Raw genomic sequence first — 8,692 nt, 5'->3', positions numbered from 1 at the left:
GATTGTCTCTCGTTCCTTGGCTTGTAAACGTGTAAGTACATTCAAGGGTACCATGGCCGTTTTGTACACTTAAGAAGTTAAGAGTTGTATTCGTGAAACAAGTTGCATTGAAGCAACTCGCCTTAGGCAATCTTGGAACATGTGATCAATGACATATCGTTCACACATGGGTTGCAAAGTGTCAGTGACTATGGACATGGAAGTATTGCAAATTGTGCAGTCTGCCACTTTATGAGGTCCATGACAATAGAAACACTAAAGTGTTTGTTGAACTACTTCTTGAGTGTTTTCTACCCTTTGGACTATTTCTATTTGGTGCACAGGAGATGGAGGTTTTGAGTTAATTGTAGATGTATTGGGACATCGGGATGTGTTATGACCAAAGGTTTTGCAATATATGGAGTACATAAAAATAGGCTCTTTGTATGCATAATGGGGATTGGGATGGTCATAGTAATTGCACTGGGCTCATCACTTAGAGAGGCATTAAGGATGTTTGGTTTTGGAGTAGCTCATCTTCTCCTAGAGTGTCGATTGTAAGTTTTTAAGCAAAGCTACATAGAATTTAGGGAATGACAATTCTGAGATCAAATTTTCTTTAGCCATTTCTTCACTTGGTTTAGATGAGGAACATCTCATAACGTGATCATCTTACATCATGTTATCATCTAAACATATTACTTCTTTAAAACATTGATCAAATGTTTCTAGGTTGGATACAATGATCAAGTTGTATAAGCTATTATTCTTTAAGCCCATCAAAAACTTGTCTTCAATTGAGAATCGTTTAATTTTTCCCATGTCTCACATCATGAGTCTAAGAGTTTTATCTGAAGGATAAATCTTCTAACGGTTTCGTTTGGTTTACGCTTAATTGAATAGAGTTCTCTTGCTGCTGCACTCCACCGATCACCTTGTCTTGAGAAGCCTGGATAAAGGCTGTTCTCAAAGTCCTGAAGTTCGTCTTGATCACAGGCATCAATGTGATGAGCCATCGGCTAGACTTTCCCACTAAGTATAGTTTCAATGCATGTACCTTGGTGGAGGCAGTTGGGCTTTCCAAAGGCTTCACATCTCTGTTCAAACATTTTAATGAATTCAACATGATCAATTGTTCCATCATATTTGCCCATGATTTTTGAAATCTGGTACGGTCGTGTTTTTGTATGAGTCACTGAGGTCGTGTGTGAGTGCTCTTTTTGTGGGTAGGAAATCACTTAGTTCTTAGGCAACTAGTCCTAGATTAGTAAATATATCCAAGGTGTGGGCATCTAGGGGTTGCAAAGGGTTGGTACCTATAGGATTTGTGGGAATGTTAGGTAAAGGACCAAAGCCCGATGGGATTGAAGTGAAGGGGGTGTAAAACCTGATGACACGCTTGTTGTCGTGGCATGGCCAATGGTATTGGGAGGTGAATTTAGGGCATTGATCTCAATGGCTTGAAGATGCCAGCCATTGGGTTTAGTGAGGGTGTCGGCCCACGTAGTCCCTCTATTGTCATTGCAATGTCTAACGGCGCTGCTAATTGCTCCTTAATGAGCAAGCACTCTTTTTTTCCCCCCTTTTAGGATTTATGATAGCTTGTTACAGCCCATTTACAACCTTAAGAGGCCTAGCGACCCTTCGTTGGGTCAAATGAGTGTCCGTTTGCCCAAATTAGCCTAGATGCTATATGCACGTGAACGACCTCTGAGATATTTTTCTGAAAAAAGTGCATGATGATAGCATCTTACATGGAAGAGGAGGTCTCAAAACCTATTTTCCTACATGAAAGAGGAAGACAAAATTTTTTTCAAGGAAGATTTTTCCTGTTTCGCAGCCCATTTTTGAAGGTGTTCCAAAAGGAATTTGGGAAAAAATTGTATGAGAGAGTTGTAGTATTTTTGGAGTACTACAACTTTGTCTCTTTGAGTTTTTCATGATTTTGTTGTTTAGATCCTCAAAAAGTAGTTCGAATATGGTCCATAATCATTTTCACGTTGTTTTGGGTGATTTTTAGTGTTTAGGGCCGTTTTTGCCTCGATTTTCGGGTCGAATTTTGAGGCTGGTGATCGGAGGCCAAAACGATGAATTTAGCCCTCGGTCCCTCAAGACCAATTTTGAAGAGCTTGATGCTAACTTCCCGGACGAGCACTAGAGTATTTTCAACGGATTCATGGTTTAGGAGATACGAGCTTCCTTGAAAATATATCCAACAAGAGATTACCTAGTGAACCGCAACTATCATGAGGATCTTTCCAATGGCTGAGCTCATAACCCTTGAGGTCTCCAAGCTCTACAACTCCTTAAGAAGCAATTCCATCGTTCAGTGAGCGTTTGTCACACCGCTGCGTTGCACTACGTGTACTCATCCCTCCTCTCACCTCACCTCACATCACTCACACACACTCACTAGCATGCATTAGAGACAGAGATTAGCAAGAGCAAGACTCTACTGCACAATGGGATAGTATCCTTGTATTATGAGAGATATTCACTTATGTTCATACTCACTTAAACTGTGGCGACCGAGCACTTTAGGCTTATAAGAGGCCTTATAAGAGGCCAAATGCTATTATAATGAGTACTCTCATAATATATCCATGAAGTGCATCACTTGGGACTTCATCCTAACTTGCTGCTATTACAATGACTACTCTCATAATATATCCATGAAGTGCGTCACTTGGGACTTCATCCTAACTTGCTACCACATGTCATTAGGAAAAATCAGAACTCATTTTGGGGCCTTTTAGGGTTTAGGAAAAATAGCCCTCGACCAATTAATGGAGAGCCAACGTAACATTGGAGGAAATAATAAATAGGAAGAAAAAAGAATAAAAGTCATATTCAGATAGAGAACTGCGAGTTTGCATTGAATGAAGATATCTTTTTCATTTATTATAATTGATACTGTCATCTTCAATGCAGAATTCGCAATGCAAAATTTGGTGATTCAGACATCGCCGGCACATTCAGAGCAGTCAAAAACCCCCAAAACGACACCGGCGGAAGCGCTGAAAACGGGCATCCGGAGGCCTGGAAAAGGCCGGCAAGGAAGATTCGCTGGCAAAAGCGATTTGGTGTCAGTCTGGCAGCAGACTGACACCAAATCGCGTTTGCCGGCGAATCTTCCTGGCCGGCCCTTTCCGGCCTTTTCCGGGCCTCCGGATGCTCGTTTTTAGCGCTTTCGGTGTCGTTTTGGGGGTTTTTGACCGCAGCTCCAGACACGCTGGCGATGTCCGAATCACCTGCTGCCAGACTGACACCAAATCGCATTTTTCGGCGAATCTTCTTGGCCGGCCTTGACATCTCTGTAGTTGCATGTACTTACTTAAATATTTTTTCTGATTTTGGGTGAAGAAAAATCAAAAAATCGTGAATTTCTTACAGGGCCCCAAAATGAGTTTCCTCTTTTCCTAATGTCTTGAAGTAGGAATCGCCTTAAGTATTCCATCGGACCATTATGGGCTCTCGTCCAAATTGTAGATCATTGCTTCATATCTTGAAGGTATGACCTTTTGGTGTATCTACCTTGACTCCTTGATGTAAGATAATGGCAGTAGCTCTTGTTAACCCTAGGAATGGGTTAATAGTGCTTGATGGTGAACTCAAACTCTTGTAGCAACATCCATCTGGTTAACTTTCTTGCAAGGTCAGGCTAGTTTACTAGGTATAAGAGTGCTTTATGGTCCACATGAAATTCGAAAACATTACCTGAATTTTTTAATTGAATAGATCATTTCCAAGTATACGAGTGCTTTATGGTCCACATGAAATTCAAAAATATTACCCAATAGATAATGCCTGAACTTTTTAATTGAATAGATCATCCCCAGTGATCCTTTTTCCATGGTTGAATAATTCCTCTATAGCTTTGACAATCTTCTACTTGTATAATATATTGGTATGAACTAGCCTTCATGTGATTCTCGCATCAAAGCACTTCTTATGGTGGTGACAAAGTCAGAAGCATCCACAAACACATGGAATACTAACTTAAAATTTGGATGCTGGAGAATTAGTGCCTAAAGACAGCATCTGTTTCAGATTTCAGAATGCTTCCTGACAAGCTCCTCACCATACATATTCTACATCCTTTACGGTCAGACTATACAGGAGCATCGCTACGTTTTCTAGGAACCTCATGAACCTGCTGTGCCACTTGATCAATCCCAGGAATTTGGTAACTCCTTTGGTATTCTTGGATACTTACAACTTTACTATGATCTTGACTTTTGTCGGATCCACTGCCAGTCCTTCTACAAACATTATGTGCCCCAATAGAGATCCGCTCGTGACTACAAAGGCACACTTAGCTGGATTGAGGCCCAGTCTGGCTGTTCTTTATTTTTCTAGACACAACATCAAGCGCTTTATGTGGTCTTCTTTTCTTCCAAACACATTGAAGTCGTCTACGAAGACCTTCATGAAGGTGGTCAAATATTCATAGAATATTTCTTGCACCATTCTCTGGAACGTGGCTAAAGCATTAAATGATTCCAATTGATCGAACCCTTCTTTGATCGATCATCTGGATTTGGAATGGAGCAGGCTACATTTATGTAATTCCTAGCTTCTTTGCCAAAGGCTATATAATATTATATTCACTCTAGATGCTCCATCCAAGATGATCCATGACACCATCTGCCCTCTTATCTTTATGGTCACTTCTAGAATGACTGTGCCACAATCTTGAACTATTTTCACATTTCTACTTTCTACACAGCCGGACTCTCCATTTCGTGAACGAGCATATGTGCCAACTTTTCACGGCCTGGAGTAGCTTTTGCATGTAGTTGGGCACCCAATTTAGCATTTGATCTACTGTTATGCAGCTTCATCTTGCTGGTCATATTCCTCTTCAGGGTTGCTGCCCCTTACTTTGTGACTGGGCATACTTTGGCCTTTGTTCACTTTTCCTTCTTCCCCCTTGGATTCTTTTTCATTTTCCTAACCTTCTCTTGTTAGTTTTCCTATCCAAAATTGCTCTCCGGATCCCTTTCCATTTTCTTTTCAAGATGCTTTTACTACTCTAGGCTATAATGGTGGGGCACTTTCGCATCTCTTCTTCAGTCATCTTAACATCGCGTAGTGGCTTCTTGCATGCTTCTGCGATGTCTTCTCTTTTTTTTTTTTTTTGACCAGGCTTGTCCTATCCAGATGCGTGTTGGCATGCTCATTGAGGAGCAGGATTCCTACATTATCCACCATTCCTTATGCACTCTGCACAATCTTGGTGATTTTCTCTCAGACCCTTTGTTGCCCTACCCACTATTTTGGCTTTCGCTTTTGTTTCGGATTAGCATTCTTGCGTGTCATTGTCTTGACAAGTCCTTGCAACCTTGCCATCATTAATGGTGGCTTCTCTTGTTGTCTTCCTATCCATTAATCCACTTTCACCATCTCTAGCATTGCATTAGCTCTCCTATTGGGTTTGTCTCTCTTTGTAGCCTTGCCTCTTGCAGTTCTTGTTGATGATGGCTTTATAATATGGGACAATCATTTTGCCTATGCCCAAGGGAACTGCAATAGTAGCATATTAACCCAGTTCCTCTTTGTCCAAATCTTCCATCTCCTCTTCCATAAGGTCTATTATTTTGAGGTCCGGTGGTGACTTGATTGATAGAAGCTGGAACATGTTGTTGCTATCGCTATTGCCGTTCCACCACTCTTGGATTCTTGTTCTGAGTGTTGTAAAAGCATGTGTTAATGGTGTGGTTACTCTTATTGTTTTGCAGATAGCACATGGCTGCTATGTGGGTTTCATCTAACACTGCTCTTTTGTATAACCCTGGTTATTACACTTCATGCACTAGACATCCGGTCTCAGTCCGGATCCTGCGTGTCCTTTCTTCTTTCAATTCTGTTTGGCTAGAGTGTCTTTCAATTCTTCTTGAACATCTGCTGCTGGCTTCTTGCCTTTCTTCTTTTGGGGCTTCCGCTCTTTGGTATCTAAATCTTGACTAGAGGTGTCTTTACTGGAATTCGAGTCATAAGTCTCTTCTTCCTTCTTTTTTCTTTTGTTAGATCCTTTCTTTTTCTTCTTGGGGTCTTTGCTTGTTTGCTTCAAGATCCCTTTAGCTCTGGTTTCTCATGTTACCACTTGTTTAAAGGTGAGGGTCTCCAAATCATAAGAGGTTACTGCCATCTAGAGCTTCTCCCTTAATCCTCTCACAAACCACTGACTTAGCATGCCTACTTCTACTGCATATTTTTCAGGTTGGTCTAGATGCATTAACAATGCTTTGAATTTTAATACATAGTCTTTTGTTGGTCTCTTCTTCTGAGTCAGTCTTTGCAGCTTTTCTAGTACCTCAGTGGTGGTCTTGTCTTTCCGAAATTTTTTCAGGAAAGCTTTCTTGAGTTCTTCAAACGTTTGAAAGTGCTCTAGACCATAATGAGCATACCAACTGGTTGCTTTTCCACCTAGGGTTGTCGTAAAGTACTCTATCTTTTATGGCAACATGGCTCTGGTGGTGGCCAAGAAGTTGGTCTCGAAGGCAAAGACATGAGTGCCTGGATCCTCCTCACTTTTGCCCTTGAACTTTGGGTATTCTAGAGACATCCTTTTGAAGGTCACTAGTTCTTCTTCTTCTTGATTTCCTTGTCTCTTGTTGTGACGCTCTTGGTTTTTCTTCCTCTCCCTCTTAATTTCTCAGAGGTTCTTGATTTTGTCGTTCTTGACCTTGCTGTCTCGCGAAATCCCTTTCGAAAATCTTCTTGGACGATGCAGTTGCCCTTCGCTTCTAGAGGCCTCCAACTCCATGCGGGGGTACCACATTGCTCTGCTTGAACTTCCTTCATTCTCTATGAATTATCCATTGCACTTCTATGAACTTGACACCATGACGCGCACACTTTCTCTCATGATCCACCCCAACTAGCTTCTCTACGTTAAAGGTGTTCTAGGAGAACATGCATGTCATGCACAACCCACTTCAAGCTTCCTATGCGGAAATAACCTCTACCTTTCTACTCCCAAGTGTCGGTTGCCAATATATATATATGTATATATATATATATATATATATATATATATATATATAGAGAGAGAGAGAGAGAGAGAGAGAGAGAGAGAGAGAGAGAGAGAGAGAGAGAGAGAGAGAGAGAGAGAGAGAGAGAGAGAGAGAGAGAGATGGAAAATTCAGTTTTAAGATATCACAGTGAGAGAGACCAGATTTTTAAATTAAGCAAAATAAGAGAGAGAGAGGGAGAGAGAGAATAGATGATGTAGACTATCAAGAGAGGATATGGAGATTGAGACTGAGAATAAACAATGTGCATTAGACAAACAACATAGACTCATACATACATATACAAATTGCAATATAAGCTACGACACATTATGATCGAATAATATGATCCAGTGTTGAAGTATACACTCACATGCAATTGAAACGATGACATATTATAACCGAGGGATATGACCCAGTGTTGAAGTTACATACACATAAAATATGAACTAGAACGACACGTTTGCGATCGAGCAATACAACCCAGTGTCGAACCCTAACACACTATATATCAATGTTGGAGATGACCCAAATAGCTGAGCAATACAACCCAATGTCGAATGCTAACACACTATATATAAACCTTGGAGATGACCCAAATAGCTGAGCAATATAATTTAGACTCAAATCCTATATACCCCACCCTATGGTTGATAGACGGACACGTTACGGTTGAGCAGTACAACCCAGTGTCAATCTTAATTTGCAAATAGGTGAAGGTTTCTCTCCATGACGACGACAACGACGGTCAAGTGATACGACCAATTGTTGAAATGGTGGACAAACTTATCTAACCGTATATACAACTGAACATTACGATATAGACTCTAAAGTCTAGCCAGTCCCCTCCTCGACGTTATGTGCCAAAAATACGACACACCATCGATTTCTGACTAGGTTTCAAAAAAAATTCTAAATGTAAAATGTTAAAATTATTACCTATGATGCAGCATTGCACTTACTGCACTCACTCACTCTCTCTCTCTCTCTCTCTCTCTCTCTCTCTCTCTCTCTATAGCTCTCTTTCTCTCTCTCTCTCTCAAAAAGTGAAAATGAGCCCACAACAACAGACCCAGTTGTTGGGGGCTTTATTTATAACCCTATCGAGCCCGCAGGGCTTTTGCTTTTTCCTACTAGGCCCGTCGAGAAAATGAATAAGCTCGATGGGCCCCATAGAAAAATGCATTTTAAGCTTGGTGGGCCTTTATAGGTTTCATAGGTCACCACAACAGGTCAACTTTTTTGATGTCAATGACGTTGGTGTGTTATTGACTTATTTACGCATGTGAATAATGTAAAAAATTGAGTGATTATGTCTATCAAATCCATGATCCTATTGCTCGTTATCACTTAAATATTCATATTGCAAAGGAACAATATGAAAATTTTGAATTGGAAAAATAAAGATTTGTATCCCCAAACCATTGATTTTTTGTTGAAACTTGCAGAATCACGTCAGCATGTGATAGTCTCGTTCAGGACTCCAAGACATGTAGCAAGATAGAGGAGATCTAAGAGAGTTTGGATTTTAACTTTGGTGTACATATTCTAAAATACGAAGAAATATATGTCTCTTTTGATATATTTTTGTTCTCCACTGTTGTGACCTCTTTGAAATGATTTTTTTAAAAAGTTAGTGAAAATATTTTTATAAAGTTTCTATTAATTTTTATATTTTTATGATGTGAGTCTTAAGG

The sequence above is a fragment of the Cibotium barometz genome, chromosome 29, assembly GCF_041138505.1.
Source record: "Cibotium barometz isolate CiBa-2024 chromosome 29, ASM4113850v1, whole genome shotgun sequence".
Taxonomy (NCBI): domain Eukaryota; kingdom Viridiplantae; phylum Streptophyta; class Polypodiopsida; order Cyatheales; family Cibotiaceae; genus Cibotium; species Cibotium barometz.
Note: the sequence above shows the minus strand (reverse complement) of the source record.